The following is a 15188-nucleotide window of genomic DNA, read 5'->3' as shown; positions in this document are numbered from 1 at the left end:
AGGTGTTGTTCCCAAGTTGCTGCTTGAGCCATCTCTTGAGATCAGGGCTCTTGAAGTAAGGCCTCTGGTGAGCCTACAAACCTGCCTTCATCAGTAGATTCTTGATCCATCTGTCCAGAACACTCTACCCCAGTGTTTCTCAAACTGGGTGCAACCTGATTTTTGGTGAGTCACGGGCATGACCAGGGTGAAAAAGTTTGGTGACCCGCTTCATTGGCCATGTTGCACCCTGGACAACCTTGCAGCTTCCTGGTCCAAACACCAGCTCACGACCCACCAGGGGGTTGTGAGACACACTTAAAAAAAACACGGTGCAATGCAGCCAATGAAGAAAGTCAGCTGGAAGCAACCTCCAGGTCACGTGCTATATTACCCTGTAGCTTCCTGGCCTTGACCCGCCCCAGATCCACCGCAGCAGAGGCGGTGGGTCACCAAGGTAAGGAGTTTGGGAATCCCTGGTCTACCCTGAGTGGGCTGGTTGGCAACCTTCAGTCTTGGAAGACTATGATATAAGCCTACAGCACCTGGTATTCCCAGGCGGTCTCCCATCCACGTACTAACCAGGCCTGACCCTGCTTAGCTTCCGAGATCAGACAAGATTGGGCATGTGCAGGGTAACAGTTGCTGCTTCCTGAGTGGGCTGGTTCATCTCATTATCCAAGATGCTCTTGTATTTGGGACTTTAGTTGATCTGTCTGTAGTGTGCCTTGGGCCCCTTTTGTGATAGGGTGGTAAGGTAGGCTGCAAATGCTTATATGAAACCCCAACAAACTGAGCCAGCTTGCCTTACTCCCATCTCCCTCTGCGCTGCAGCCCCTTCCCCAGAGGCAAGACGCTGGGTGAAGAAAGCTGCTGTTCTGGCCCATCATCGACCCTGTTGAATTGGTCCTCCTAGGCTACCAAACACCTGTCATCTCTGTCATTCGATAAATTGCAAGGAGCCGTGATGCGCCAGAGGGCGAGGTGTTCCCAGCCAGAGAGCTTTCATCTCAAAAGTGCCAACCCTCTCCCCTTGAGACAGAAGCAAGTTCGGGATCTTCTCTGCCTCGGGCCCAGCTCTATCCTCACCACCTTCCAGGCTTCTGAAAGTGTGATGGCGTTTTCTTTCATCAATCTCGCAAAGCTCGGCGTCTTGCCAGCACTAAGGGGTGAAGCAATCTGAGAGCGCTGGAGAGAGGGGCACGGCTGCAGAGAAACCTGTGGAGGAGGATCTGTGTGGCTCCCCACCCTGGGTTAGAAGGATGGGAGGGAGGGGACTGTGCAATCGGCCAAGGATGTCTAACCTAGTAGTTTACACGGGTGTCAAACTCATTTCATACCCAGGCCAAATAGCATTCTATTATTGCCTGCTGTTGGTTGGTTGGCAACCTTCAGTCTCGAAAGACTATGGTAGAAGCCTACAGCACCCGGTATTCCCAGGTGGTCTCCCATCCAAGTACTAACCAGGCCTGACCCTGCTTAGCTTCTGAGATCAGACAAGATCGGGAGATAGTGTTCAGTATAGGGAGATGGTTGGCAACCTTCAGTCTGGAAAGACTATGGTAGAAACCTACAGCACCCGGGATTCCCAGGCGGTCTCCCATCCAAGTACTAACCAGGCCTGACCCTGCTTAGCTTCCGAGATCAGACAAGATTGGGAGATAGTGTTCAGTATAGGGAGATGGTTGGCAACCTTCAGTCTGGAAAGACTATGGTATAAGCCTACAGCACCCGGTATTCCCAGGCGGTCTCCCATCCAAGTACTAACCAGGCCTGACCCTGCTTAGCTTCTGAGATCAGACGAGATCAGGCATGTGCAGGGTAACATGATGCCATTAACCCATTTCTGCCCAGCCCGCGTATTGATCCCTGTTGCATATATGTAACGTTGGGCACAAGAATTAAAGAGCTTCCATGGGCTGCACCCAGCCTGCAACCTTATGTATGACACACCCCTGGGTTTTAACACACCTTGCCTATTGTATGAAGGATGGGTAGGGATCTTGGTGGCTGCCTGGACCCTTCAAGGTCAGACCCTTGATTCCCAGTTGCTGGAAAAGAATAGCAGGGAGAGATTTACTCGGGGTGGAATCAGGCTTTGGCCAGCTCGGGCACTGATGAAGAGTCTACTTTTCCATGCTGCCCCCTGTACCCTGGGAGCTGGTGACAGTGCCTGGTGCACCAGCAGAGGAGTGCCATGGGTACATAAGAACAGCCCCACTGGATCAGGCCAGAGGCCCATCTAGTCCTACTTCCTGTACCTCACAGCAGCCCACCAAATGCCCCAGGGAGCACACCTGATAACAAGAGACGTCATTCTGGTGCCCTCCCTTGCATCTGGCATTCTGACATAGCCCATTTCTAAAATCAGGAGGTTGCGCATACACATCATGGCTTGTAACCCGTAATGGATGGATAGCCTCAGGGCTACCCAACAACCTGAAACACTGGCCTGCCCGGAAGTGTCTGGTTGCCCCATTGCATGCTGGGCTGGATGAGCTCTTGATTTAAGTCAGTGGGGCTCTTCTGCTGTCTTTAATTATCACAGGCCTGCAAAATTGAAGGTCAGAGAAACTTCCCCCCCCCCTAAGATTTGATGTTTTTATATGAATTTGGGCTGTTGATTCCAAAAATGGCATCAGCTTTGCTCTATCGTGTCTAGTTTTGGAGATACAGCATAGCCCCATAATGGTTCAAGCAGCTTCCTCATGAGGAAGCCTAGGCCATGGTTTCCTCACAAGGAAGCTGCCTGAACCATGCACTGAAGAAGCTATGCCACATGTCTGAAATTAGATGTGATAGGGCAAAACCAATGTCATTTTTGGAATAGGCCTCCGCAAATATACCTAGGGATTGGTCTAACATTTAAGGCAGCACAATGTGTGTTGGCCTGTGTTTCTGCAGGGGCAAATGCATGCAAGTTATGGCTCACAGCTCAGTCCTCCATCCTCATGCAGCACTCTGCCGGGTAACAAGTCCTGAAGGGATCTGAGCTGTTTCTAGGCAGGGACAACTGATGCCCCCAAACTGGGCAACTCCCTCTGTCTTAGCATAGGGGTGAACAGTGTTTGGGGATAGATGTTGATTCATTCCTGGAACCCCCACCATCCACCAGTTGGAGCCAAATTCATGATGGCAGCTCAAGGGATGGAGCCAAATGATCCATAGCATGCAGTGAGTTGCAACCTGCCTCTACAAGGACAAATCTATATATTGACTGGCTGCATATTGGGGGTTGTAATGTAATCTCTGTAATGCAGTGTTTCTCAAACTGTGGGTCAGGACCCACTAGGTGGGCTACGAGCCAATTTCAGGCGGGTTCCCATTCATTTCAATATTTTATTTTTAATATGTTAGACTTGATGCTAAGATGGTATGTGACTGCATTTGGGGAAGTGTTATAGACCTGTACTTTTAAAAGCTACTATGTATATTCTTTTAACAATGATAGTCAATGGGACTTACTCCTGGGTAAGATTGCAGCCTAGGGTTGTGAAAAATTTTCCTGCTTGATGATGTCACTTCCAGTCATGACATCACTTCCGGTGGGTCCTGACAGACTCTCATTCTAAAAAGTGGGTCCTGGTGCTAAATGCGTGAGAACCACTGCTGTAATGTAATCTCTGATTTGGACCAGCTCTGCTGCACAGAGTCTTGGTCAATGGCAGCCAACCAAAGCACAGGTGTTACAGTTACGGCAGAGATGTTGGCCATTTTTTCTTTGCAATTTCATTTCACGTGCTGTTGTGGAAGCGATTGTGAGCCTGAGACCTGGATCCATCTGCCCCAGATCACCCTGATATCCGCATGTCGATCTTGAGCTTCCTGCGGCTTCCGCCAGGCTCCCTTCACTAGGAAGCTCCCTCGTCCTGATGCCTGGAGCCCTGAGAAAAGCAGCAAGAACACCATCCAAAGTCTTTGTCTGTTTGCGACATTTTGGCACATGGGGTTTGGGTGTGGATTGGAGAACCTTTTGGTGAACCTGGTGTTGGTTTTCCATCAGTGCAGAAGCGGGTCTCGGCATGCAGAGACCCAGCTGCAGGTGACAGGTGCAAATTTATGGGCTGGGGAGAACCGCAGAGAAGTTAAAACTCTTCAAACCAGACAAATCAGGACTCTTCTTTTGCTCGGGGGATTCAAACGAGTTTCAAACAGACTCGCGGGTTTCAAAGATCAAGGCCGAAATGCGCTCCTCTTTCATTCACTTTGGCTCCGTCTGCTCCGACTGGCTTCAGCAAACCTCTGACAGATCTAGGCACCCCGTAGAGATATGGGAAGCAGGTATGCATCCATGACCTCAAGGTGAGTCTGAGGGTTGGTTCAGCAGGATCGGGATTGTCGACCCTGATCGGCAGCAGCTTTGTAGGGTTTTAGGATTCTGTTTTCAAGCTGCACTTGGAGGTGCTGAGGACTGAACCTGGTGGGTGCCAGAACATCTGGCTGCAGGACTCTTAGGTCTCTTGAAGCTCAGAGTCTGAGCTGCAAAGAGTGGAGGGGAGCCTGGAAGAAGAAGGGCAAGACCTAGCAGTGGCTGGGGGAGAGGGGAATTGAGGCTGCACCTAGTCTCTCTAGAGGAGCCTGATGGATACGGTTAGGGATGTGTATGGAGCAAAGTCTGAACCCTCTCAAGCCCATCAGAAAAGAGCTTATTTCAGAACATTTTGCATGTGTATTTCTGAGTTAGCAAAAGGTTTTGCCTTTATTTCTCTAGATGTAGCCCTTCTGGCTACATAATATTATCCCCATGCCACAAGACAGACTTGAAAAACAGGGGTTAACCAGGCCCAGCTCAAGCCCCTGGTGCCAGCAAGTAGACAGAAATTGCCTCCCTCCCCCACTGCAAATGTGGGCGCACAGAGCTCAACAACCATTAACCTTCCCTGCCTTGCAGATTCCAACATCTACCCTCCAAACTTCCTCATCCTCTCCCCCCCCCCCGGTTCCTGGTTCCCTCTCCCTGCCTTTTTGAAATTCAGAGAGGGCGGTGGGCTAGACCAGTGATTTTCAACCTTTTTAATCTTGCGGCACACTGGCAAGGCACTAAACTGGTCAAGGCACACCATCAGCTTGTTGGCAATTGACAAGGCACACTGTGCTGTCAATGGAAGCTCATATCCCCCAATGGTCCTATTGATAAATGACCCAAATTCCTGCGGCACACCTGGGGACCATTCGCGGCACACCAGTTGAAAATGGCTGGGCTAGACTGATGACACTCTAGCCTTCCACTCTATTCCTCCCACTTCCCTCTCTCTTTCCCCTGCCTGCTCCGCCTTTTTGAAATGGCAGGCACAGAGGCAGGAGGTGGAGAGGTGAAGCAGTGATGAGGTGAGGTGGGACAAGACCTCTGGCGGACACCTTCTTCTGCCTCTGCCAGTGTAGAGCCTGAGCATCATCCTGTCTCAGGCCACCCATCCGATTTGCCCTGAACCTAACAGGTTTGTGGCAGGAGCAAGATTTGAAAGCCTGGACTTGGCCGCTCAGGTCTTGAGCACTGTGTTCCACCAGCTCTTCCTTGATTTCCTCCGTTCCTTGGTTCTCATATCCCTGGCATTTCACTCCTCTTTCAGGCTTTGTGAAGGCTCACTCTACACCTGTGAACCGTTCAGTCATGCGCTGAGACTTGATAACCCTGCTCTCTGGTCACCATAATTTTCCTATGATGCAGTTCACTGGGTAGATCCAAGGTGGAATTTTCTCCCCGCATTTTTATACTGCCCTTCCACCGAGGGTGGTGTACATGATTCCTTCCTTTTGTCCTCCCAGCAACCCTGTGAGGTAGGTGAGGCTGAGAGAGAGTGATTGGTCCAAGGTCACCCAGAACTCTTCATGCCTGAGCAGGGATTTGAACCCGCACCTTGCAAGTCTAGCTCCAACTCCCAAATCACAACATCATCCTGGCTCTCTGGAATCCAGAGTGCTTTCAAATGAGGTGGACAACCTGGAGCTAAGAGGAAGCCTGAATGCATTTTCAAAGCCTTTCCCCACCTGTGCTACAGAAAGGAAAAGATGGTCGCAGATCATAAGAACATAAGACAAATCCTGGTGGATCATTCCCAAGCCCCGTTGAATACAGAGTCTTGTTTCCCAGTGGCCAACCATGGGGAAGGCTACAAGCAGGAGCTGAAGGCACACCGCCACTGAAGTTAGAGTTAGGAGCCATTGATAGATCTGCCCTTTGAGATCCTGTGGGTTTGCTGGTGCCAGCACGCGCTCTAAGCTCCTTGCCTGTTTAAAATGTGTCTGATAATTGGAGTGTCTTGGGAGATGGCACATTTAACCATTCAGTGATCTGATGATGTGCCCCCGTTCTCATTAAGGCCATTAGCACCACCTGGCAGAGTAAGAACAACAGACACACGCCGAGGCGCATGAATGAAAATGCTCCAATATGTGGCACACGAAAGCTCTGGCACCGGGAAAAGATGTTTCAGCTGTGACAGACTTGCTGCTCCATCCTGGTGCACAACACTAGAGAGAGAGAGAGAGTAGCAGCAGCATCTCCCCACGGCAGGACCACGTGGGTCTCAGAATAGCATCAAACGGTCTTGGGAAAGACCCGCACTTCTCCAGCAGAAGCCATTAGCCGTGCACTCAGCTTGTCTTTTCCAGGTGCCATGGTGACGGGGGGGGGGGGGGCTGGCTCTCCCAGAAGGTTTTGCCTGGAAGCATTTTATTTGGTGGAGGGGCAGGGGGGGCAGGTTGCATTTAATTAAGCATCTCCTCCTCCTCCTCCTCCTCCTCCTCCTCTTTCCCTCTCTGTTCTTTCTCCTGGGCAGAGTCTCCTGTGGCTCTGACGTGCCAGTCTTTTGCGGGTTCTTATGTCAGTGGGGCTGGTAAATAATTCAGCAGGTGTGTTGTCGGCAAAGAGGTGGACAGGAAAAAGGAAATGGAAGGGCAAAGGCTGGAGGAAAGGAAGAACAATGTGGGGGGGTGTGTGTATGTCTGCAAGAGCATCTCTAGGTACAAATCGATGGTAAGGCCACACCTGGAGTATTGTGTCCAGTTCTGGTCGCCGCATCTCAAAAAAGATGTAGTGGAAATGGAAAAGGTGCAAAAGAGAGCGACTAAGATGATTACGGGGCTGGGGCACCTTCCTTATGAGGAAAGGCTACGGCGTTTGGGCCTCTTCAGCCTAGAAAAGAGACGCCTGAGGGGGCACATGATTGAGACATACAAAATTATGCACGGGAAGGACAGAGTGGATAGGGAGATACTCTTTACACTCTCACATAATACCAGAACCAGGGGACATCCACTCAAATTGAGTGTTGGGCGGGTTAGGACAGACAAAAGAAAATATTTCTTTACTCAGCGCGTGGTCGGTCTGTGGAACTCCTTGCCACAGGATGTGGTGCTGGCGTCTAGCCTAGACGCCTTTAAAAGGGGATTGGACGAGTTTCTGGAGGAAAAATCCATTATGGGGTACAAGCCATGATGTGTATGCGCAACCTCCTGATTTTAGGAATGGGTTAAGTCAGAATGCCAGATGTAGGGGAGGGCACCAGGATGAGGTCTCTTGTTATCTGGTGTGCTCCCTGGGGCATTTGGTGGGCCGCTGTGAGATACAGGAAGCTGGACTAGATGGGCCTATGGCCTGATCCAGTGGGGCTGTTCTTATGTTCTTATGTTCTTATGTAGGTAGCAATGTAATATGGGCATGTCCCTTTGTGCCAGACCCACAATCCTCAGATTATCCCCAGTTAGAAATCAAGTACAGAGGAGCTCAACTGGAATGATCGGGGAGGGGGGATTGGAGTGCCTTTGCTTGGGGGGAAAGGCTTGATCAGTGGGAGCTTTACATAGGATCGAGAACAGCTGTGGACGAAGTGGAAGGAGAGTCTTTCAGTTAAACTTTTGGGTGTCCAACTGGCAATCGAGTCCAAGCAGACAAAACGGAAGCCTTCTCTATATCATGTGTCATAAACGTATGGAATTTGTTGCCCCCCAAGATGAGGCAGGTTTGCCCCATCTGGGAGGCCAACTGAGTTGGTTGTCTTAGGTAATGCAGGGGTACCCACCTCTTGCCCACCTCCCCCCTCTGTGATGCTTCTGTTTCTGCTTCCTGCATATGAACAGGAAGAGAACAGAGCAAAAGAGGAAGTCTGGGGGAGTGAAGAGTGGTGGGCCAGAATGTGCCAAAATGAGACAGTCTAGCCCACCAACTCTCCTCTACATCTCCTCTCTGTTCTTCCTTTCAAGGAGCACTGGAGGAGGGAAGGCAACCTTGCCAACTCACCACTTAAGGCTACTGCCTCATGGGCAAGTCGACCCAAGAACATTCCTGCCTCTAGCAAAGAAAATAATGTTCTACTCGAGAAGGTTGGAAGCGTGAGCCAAAAGACCCACATTACTGGTTGAGCCACGAAATACAAAAATATGAAACCAAAATCAAAGAACAGGGGAGGTCATCTGTGTTTAATGTGAACCTAGGGAGTTCCTCTGGACATGCACACATCTACCAGAGAGATGAACACAGATCACACGTATGCACACCCCCTAGCGGCTTTGGGGTTTCCAAAGAGGCCACTGTGGGAAATTTTGGCGCCTACTGCTGGCTCATCGCATTGAATAATGACATCATTAAAGTAATAAATAATTTTATAATGTGAATTTTCAGCGGGAAAAAAGCATGAAGGAAAAGAGCAAATCCCTCCCTGTCTCTACCCTGCAGGTGCCAAATTAGGGCACTGAGAGGACTTCCAGTAGTTCTGGGGCAGAAGATCTCCCCAAGTGGGAGATCTTGCTCCTTGCAGCTCCTGTTAACCAAAATGCAGCTGCCCCTTTGCACTTTGCAGGCTCTGATCTCTCCCCCCCCCCAACATCACCTTGCTCTTCTTGTCCCGGTTTTCTGGTGCCAGCCAAATACGCTGCATGGGAAGGCCGTGGCAGAATAATCATTCCTATCTCCATCATCAATTCACTGTGCAAGGTTTAGGACCAGCTAAAGGGGGAGGCTACCAGTTGTGGGAGGCATGGAGTGTAACCATAGGCTCTTCTCTCATGAATCTCTCATTAGGTTCTTTGGCAGGACTCTAGTGTCATCATCAACAAAGAACTTCCCATGCAGAAGACCGTGGGCCGCACAATTCCTAATTTCCTTCCTGTCTCTCCTTTTTCAGTATCTCCACAGGGCAGTTCAGCTGGTATATGCTTCTCCACTCAACACGGCACATCTCGAGTTCAACTTTTCCTCTGATGTTTTCAGATAAAATGGTTGGCAACCTTCAGTCTCGAAAGACTATGGTATAAGCCTACAGTACCTGGTATTCCCAGGAGGTCTCCCATCCAAGTACTAACCAGGCCTGACCCTGCTTAGCTTCTGAGATCAGACAAGATCAGGAGATAGTGTTCAGTATAGGGAATGGTTGGCAACCTTCAGTCATGAAAGACTATGGTAGAAGCCTACAGCACCTGGTATTCCCAGGCAGTCTCCCATCCAAGTACTAACCAGGTCTGACCCTGCTTAGCTTCCGAGATCAGACAAGATCAGGAATCTGCAGGGCAATAGGGAGAGATTTTATTTTGTTTTTCACATTTTTACGCCGCCCTTTGCCCAGGGAGCTCAAGAAGTTGTACATGGTTCCCTCCGCTTGTTTTGTCCTCGCGACAGCCCTGTGAGGTAGGTGAGGCTGAGGGGGGGGTGACTGGCCCAAGGGCCCCCAGCAACCTTCGTGGCTGAGCAGGAGGGGAGGAACTATGTACACCACCCTGAACTCCTTGGAGGAAGGGGGATATAAAAATGTGAAAAAGAAAATATGTGCCAATATGAGGCTACAGGCCAAATCCCATTCAACTTTCTAGCACTGGTGCAGCCAACCAATGGGGCATGGGCTCATCCTGTGGTGGGGGGCAGCTCCAGAGGCCTCCTTTAGATAAGGGAATGTTTGTTCCCTTTCCTTGGGAACACTGGAAAGTTGGATAGGATTGTGTTGGCAACCTTCAGTCTCGAAAGACTCTGGTATCGCGCTCTGAAAGGTGGTTCTGGAACAGCGTCTAGTGTGGCTGAAAAGGCCAATTCGGGAGTGACAATCCCTTCCACACTGGGAGCAAGTGCAGTCTGTCCCTGGTCTTGTCTCCCTGGCTATGGGCCTTCCTTCTTTGCCTCTTAGCCTCAGTCTGTTGGCCAAGTGTCTCTTCAAACTGGGAAAGGCCATGCTGCACAGCCTGCCTCCAAGCGGGCCGCTCAGAGGCCAGGGTTTCCCACCTGTTGAGGTCCACTCCTAAGGCCTTCAGATCCCTCTTGCAGATGTCCTTGTATCGCAGCTGTGGTCTACCTGTAGGGCGCTTTCCTTGCATTAGTTCTCCATAGAGGAGATCCTTTGGGATCTGGCCATCATCCATTCTCACGACATGACCGAGCCAACGCAGGCATCTCTGTTTTGGGCCCGTAATTATAATTGAGAAAAATCCCTTATGGCCGGATCCTTTGCATGTTCTGAACTTGGACTTAGACCTAGAAGATCCAGGTTCAAAACCCCGCTCAGCCATGAAGTTTCTTGGGTGAACTCAGGCCAGCCACGATCTCTCAGCCTCACCTATCTCGAGGGACGTGGTCAGGGGAGGCAGGGCCTCCCCTGTCCTATCAGCTCAGCCTCCCTTGTGACTACGCACTCATTCATCCAGTGTCTGGGTGTTTGCATGATCACGAGAGAGGCTGAGCCACCGCTTTCTGCAAGCTCTAGTCGCTCCGAGAGAGACTCTCTGACTTTCCAAGTGACTGGAGCTTGCGGCAGTTCCGACGCAGCATCTGCTGCAATTTTGCAGGTGCTGGAACTTCTGGGTAGCCCCCAAAATGCCTTGTGGCATGACCTCCCCAGCCCGAGACTTCACTGCACATCACTGCCTATTTTGCAGAGTTGTTGTGAGGACAAACGTTGTGCTCGGCAGGTTTCATGATTTAAAAATTTGTCACTTGTGTATAATAAAGTGGCCCAGGTTAAACTGGTACTGGTACTGTACTGTACAGTACTGGTACTATACTGGTGCCCATAGAGATACACTTGCGTTATTTCGGGAATGCAACTGACAGCCCAAACCTATCCACACTTACCTGGGACTAAGCCCCATTGACTATAACATGACTTACTTCTGAAGAGACATGCATAGGATTGGGCTGCGAGTCTTTAACCACTATGTGCACCAGCTTTTCCCCTTCTCTTCTTCAACCAGCTGGAGAATACAAAAGCGGAAGCCATCAGCACTCACTTAGTTTTGCATGGAAGAGTGCTACTAGAGGTGGGCAGGCTACTGCAGACTGGGGGACATCTCTAGACATCTGTACACAGTCCTCGAAAATCTGCACCTCTGGCACAGCAGCTGTGCTGATGTCCTGTTTTAAAAATATTCCTCTTGTTGTGTTTGTTTACTCACATTCTTGCAGCTAGGAACTGCTAGCCACTTCTCCGTTACTGACTTAGTTTGGGTCAGGCTTCACATGCTAACCTAGGCCTAAACTGTACATATTCATGACACTCTCCACTGACATACCGGGGGATGGGGGGGCAGCAAAGCCCTCTAATGAAGCATTTCAAGGAGCCACCCTCCTCTCGTTGATGAGTGGCCAGAAATGGTAACCAGATGCCACCATAGCCCCATAGCTATGCCCCAAAGCCTTGATTTGTGCTCAACAGACAAGTTTTGCTCTGGTTCTTCAACAAGGAATCACAATGCCATTGATCACCGAGAACGAGGACGGTGGCAATCGAAAAAATGCTGGCTTGCAAAGCGGCAAGGAAGAAGGGTCAGGGCCGATAAAACGGCAACCGCTTCATTTGGGCCGCTCGGACAGTTAACACGACAAAACAAAGAGGTGGCAACTGGCAGTGTGGCTAGAACGATATGGGGGCCAGAGGTGATGAGGCGGCTGTCTCATTCTGTAGCAGTCACTGATGTGAGATGATGTTCTCCATGTGTCAGGCTAGAGAAAGGCTCCCCAGGCTGACAGCACAAGCCCGTGCAGGTTTGCTTGGATGAAAGCCTCCTGGCGTTTGCTTATCTCCTGCCATCGCAGAACGCAGGGATCTGTTCTGCTTTGCAGGATGTGCCACTCAAGAGTCATGACCGAAGCAGTCTTGACTGCATTGATCCCCCACCCTGGGCCCAGCAGCCTTGTCCAGATTGAAAGGATGTCCAGATCAGGTCTGGGTCTTTGCCAGGGCTGAGCCAAGACTTCTCAGTGCCTGTGTCAGCATGTCTAATGATGATGCTCCACTTAGCTACCTCTGAATGCCAGGTGTAAGGGAATGGCAACAGGATGCAGGTAGCTTGCTGTCTTGTGTGCTTCTGGAGGTTTCTGGTGGGCCACCGTGAGATACAGGAAGCTGGACTAGATGGGCCTATGGCCTGATCCAGTGGGGCTGTTCTTATGTTCTCAACTACAATTCCCAGAATGCCTTGCAGGTCTTGTTATCTGGTGTGCTCCCTGGCGCATTTGGTGGGCCGCTGTGAGATACAGGAAGCTGGACTAGATGGGCCTTTGGCCTGATCCAGTGGGGCTGTTCTTATGTTCTTAACTACAATTCCCAGAATGCCTTGCAGGTCTTGTTATCTGGTGTGCTCCCTGGGGCATTTGGTGGGCCGCTGTGAGATACAGGAAGCTGGACTAGATGGGCCTTTGGCCTGATCGAGCGGGGCTCTTCTTAGGTTCTTACCTACTGATGTGCTGGTCTCTGCGCCTCTCACGCCCTGGGTTGGAAAAGGAAGAGGGGGGCAGAAAGGAAGAGGTAGTTTGAAAGACAGGAGAGTTGCCAGCCATCACTCTTCTGTCCCCCACACTTCCTCTTTGTCCTCCTTTTCCTATTCCAATCCAGAAAGTGGGTGCAGGCACATGGGCAGTGGGGCATCCCTCCAGCAGTCTTCTGCCTGAGATAATGGCTTATTTATTTTGTCCAGTAGATGCCTCTTTCAACAAGGAGAACGACTGGTGCCCGCTGATGTTGTGTTTCCCATGGTATGACCCTATGCACACTTACCTGGGAGTAAGGGCCATTGCACTCAACGGATCTTACCCCATCTGAGTAGACGTGCATTGGACTGTGCTGTCCGTCTCTCTGACTGTGGTTTGAATTTTGGCATGATTTTATGATGGGGTTCTGTGGATTCCAGTTACATTTCGAGAGCTTCCTTGAGACGAAAGGTGGGATATGAAAGTAAATAACCAAGAAATCAAATGGAGGATTCTGAATATTCAGTTACACACACACACACACACACACACACACACACACACACACACACACCTTTTGCACACATGCCCCTTATTGCAAGAAGGATCCTGAAAGTATGTCTGATTTTAAACACACACATGCACATTTGCACTCCCTCACAATCACCACCGTCACCGCAACTGTTCACCGTTCTCTTCCCAGCATCCTGGATTTTTAAACCACCAGCCAATTTGGGCCAATGGAGGAGAACTGGCAGGTTGCTTGCTTCGGAGACTGTGGCTTCGGAGACAATATAGGCTTCCAGGCCGGTCCCCTCTGCTGAACTGAACAGCGTTCCATCCCTGTTCTGATTGGAAGCCCTGGGAAGTCTCTTGGGAGAGCCAGTTCCTTTTCTTGGTGGCCGTTGTCATGAAAATGAGCTGCTATCTTCCCCCTCCCCCTTTCAAGGCTTCTCTGGCTGCCACCCTCCCATTATCTTGGAGCTGGATTAATTTGGTAGGCTTCGGTGGCTCACATGCCCGTCCTAGCTGTACTGCAACCCCAGGTTCACTCGGCAGGGATCACGATTATGGCAGACACAATGAGTCAGTTCGGTGCGATTAGGGGGTGATCACACACCATGCCTGGTGTATATAGAGATCATTTTGCAGCCTTCAGTGTGGCTGGTGAATGTGGGGGCTCTGAATGCATTTTGGTGATGAGCTGAAAGCTTTGAAGGGCAGTGCTGGGGCCGGGTTTCTGCCTCCCCCCTTGTTCATTTACAGAGTACCTAAAGGGAATGAAGAGGCTGTTACCAGTTCAAGACCAGTTACCAGTTCAATAAATTATTGATTTTTTTTTTATTTTTCCACAGAGCTCAGGTCAGTGTACATATCCCTCCTTTTGCCTTCACAACAACCCTGGGAGGTAGGTGAGAGAGAGAGAGAGAGTGGCCCTAGCTCCCCCCAGAAGCTTCATGGTTGAGCAGGATGTGAATCTGAATCTTTCATATCTATCTCCTGAACCACCACACCATCCTGACTTCTGGACTGTTTGACCCCCAAGGACAGACTGGTTGCAAGATGGGGTGACAAGTTGGAGATGCAAGTCAGGCCAGGAACTGGATTCTGGGTTAAGGTCACGGAGCAATAGGGTTGACAACCTCCCCCCACCCCGAATTGGGATGGAATATCTCCAGCGATCAGTGTCGATCCCCAAGTGTCTACAGAATGTTGGACACCGTGTTGTTCTATGATGACAGGTTCAAGAAGTTGGGCATGTTTCATTTGGAGATGGTTAAGAGGTGACATATAGCTATCTAGAGATATCTGATGGGCTGTCATGTGGAAGAGGGAGCAAATTGGTTTACTCTGGAGGGAGGACCACCAGGGCAAATGGGTTTTCAATTACAAGGGAGATTTCATTAGAAAGAACTTCTAGAGGGTACAAGCTCTTCAGCAGTGGAACCACCTACCTGGGAAAGTGGTAGACTCTCCATCGTTGGGGGGCATTGCATTATGGGTAAAGAAAGATGCACAGCCTCTTCAAAAGAAGTGAATGAATCAGCAGAGAAGTGTGGGGGAAAGAAGAGTGATGGGCTAGAACAGGAGTCTCCAAACTCTGGCCCACGATGCCCAATGATAATTATCTCAGATGTGGCACATGCCCGATCTCGTCTGATCTCGGAAGCTAAGCAGGGTCAGGCCTGGTTAGTACTTGGATGGGAGACCGCCTGGGAATACCGGGTGCTGTAGGCTTCTACCATAGTCTTTCGAGACTGAAGTTTGCCAGCCATCTCCCTATACTGAACACTATCTCCTGATCTTGTCTGATCTCAGAAGCTAAGCAGGGTCAGGCCTGGTTAGTACTTGGATGGGAGACCACCTGGGAATACCGGGTGCTGTAGGCTTCTACCATAGTCTTTTGAGACTGAAGGTTGCCAACCATCTCCCTATACTGAACACTATCTCCCGATCTTGTCTGATCTCGGAAGCTAAGCAGGGTCAGGCCTGGTTAGTACTTGGATGGGAGACCGCTTGGGAATACCGGGTGCTGTAGGCT

General features: G+C 50.3%; 3 pseudogenes; 2 read left to right on the top strand and 1 right to left on the bottom strand.

Annotated features, from left to right (window-relative positions):
- Positions 1-1698: 1698 nt before the first annotated feature.
- Positions 1699-1819, bottom strand: LOC136634736 (5S ribosomal RNA; annotated as a pseudogene).
- Positions 1820-14913: 13094 nt separating this feature from the next.
- Positions 14914-15036, top strand: LOC136634990 (5S ribosomal RNA; annotated as a pseudogene).
- Positions 15037-15065: 29 nt separating this feature from the next.
- Positions 15066-15188, top strand: LOC136634891 (5S ribosomal RNA; annotated as a pseudogene).

Source organism: Tiliqua scincoides, chromosome 14 (genome assembly GCF_035046505.1).
Source record: "Tiliqua scincoides isolate rTilSci1 chromosome 14, rTilSci1.hap2, whole genome shotgun sequence".
Lineage (NCBI taxonomy): Eukaryota > Metazoa > Chordata > Lepidosauria > Squamata > Scincidae > Tiliqua > Tiliqua scincoides.
This window is presented reverse-complemented; position numbering and strand designations above follow the sequence as displayed.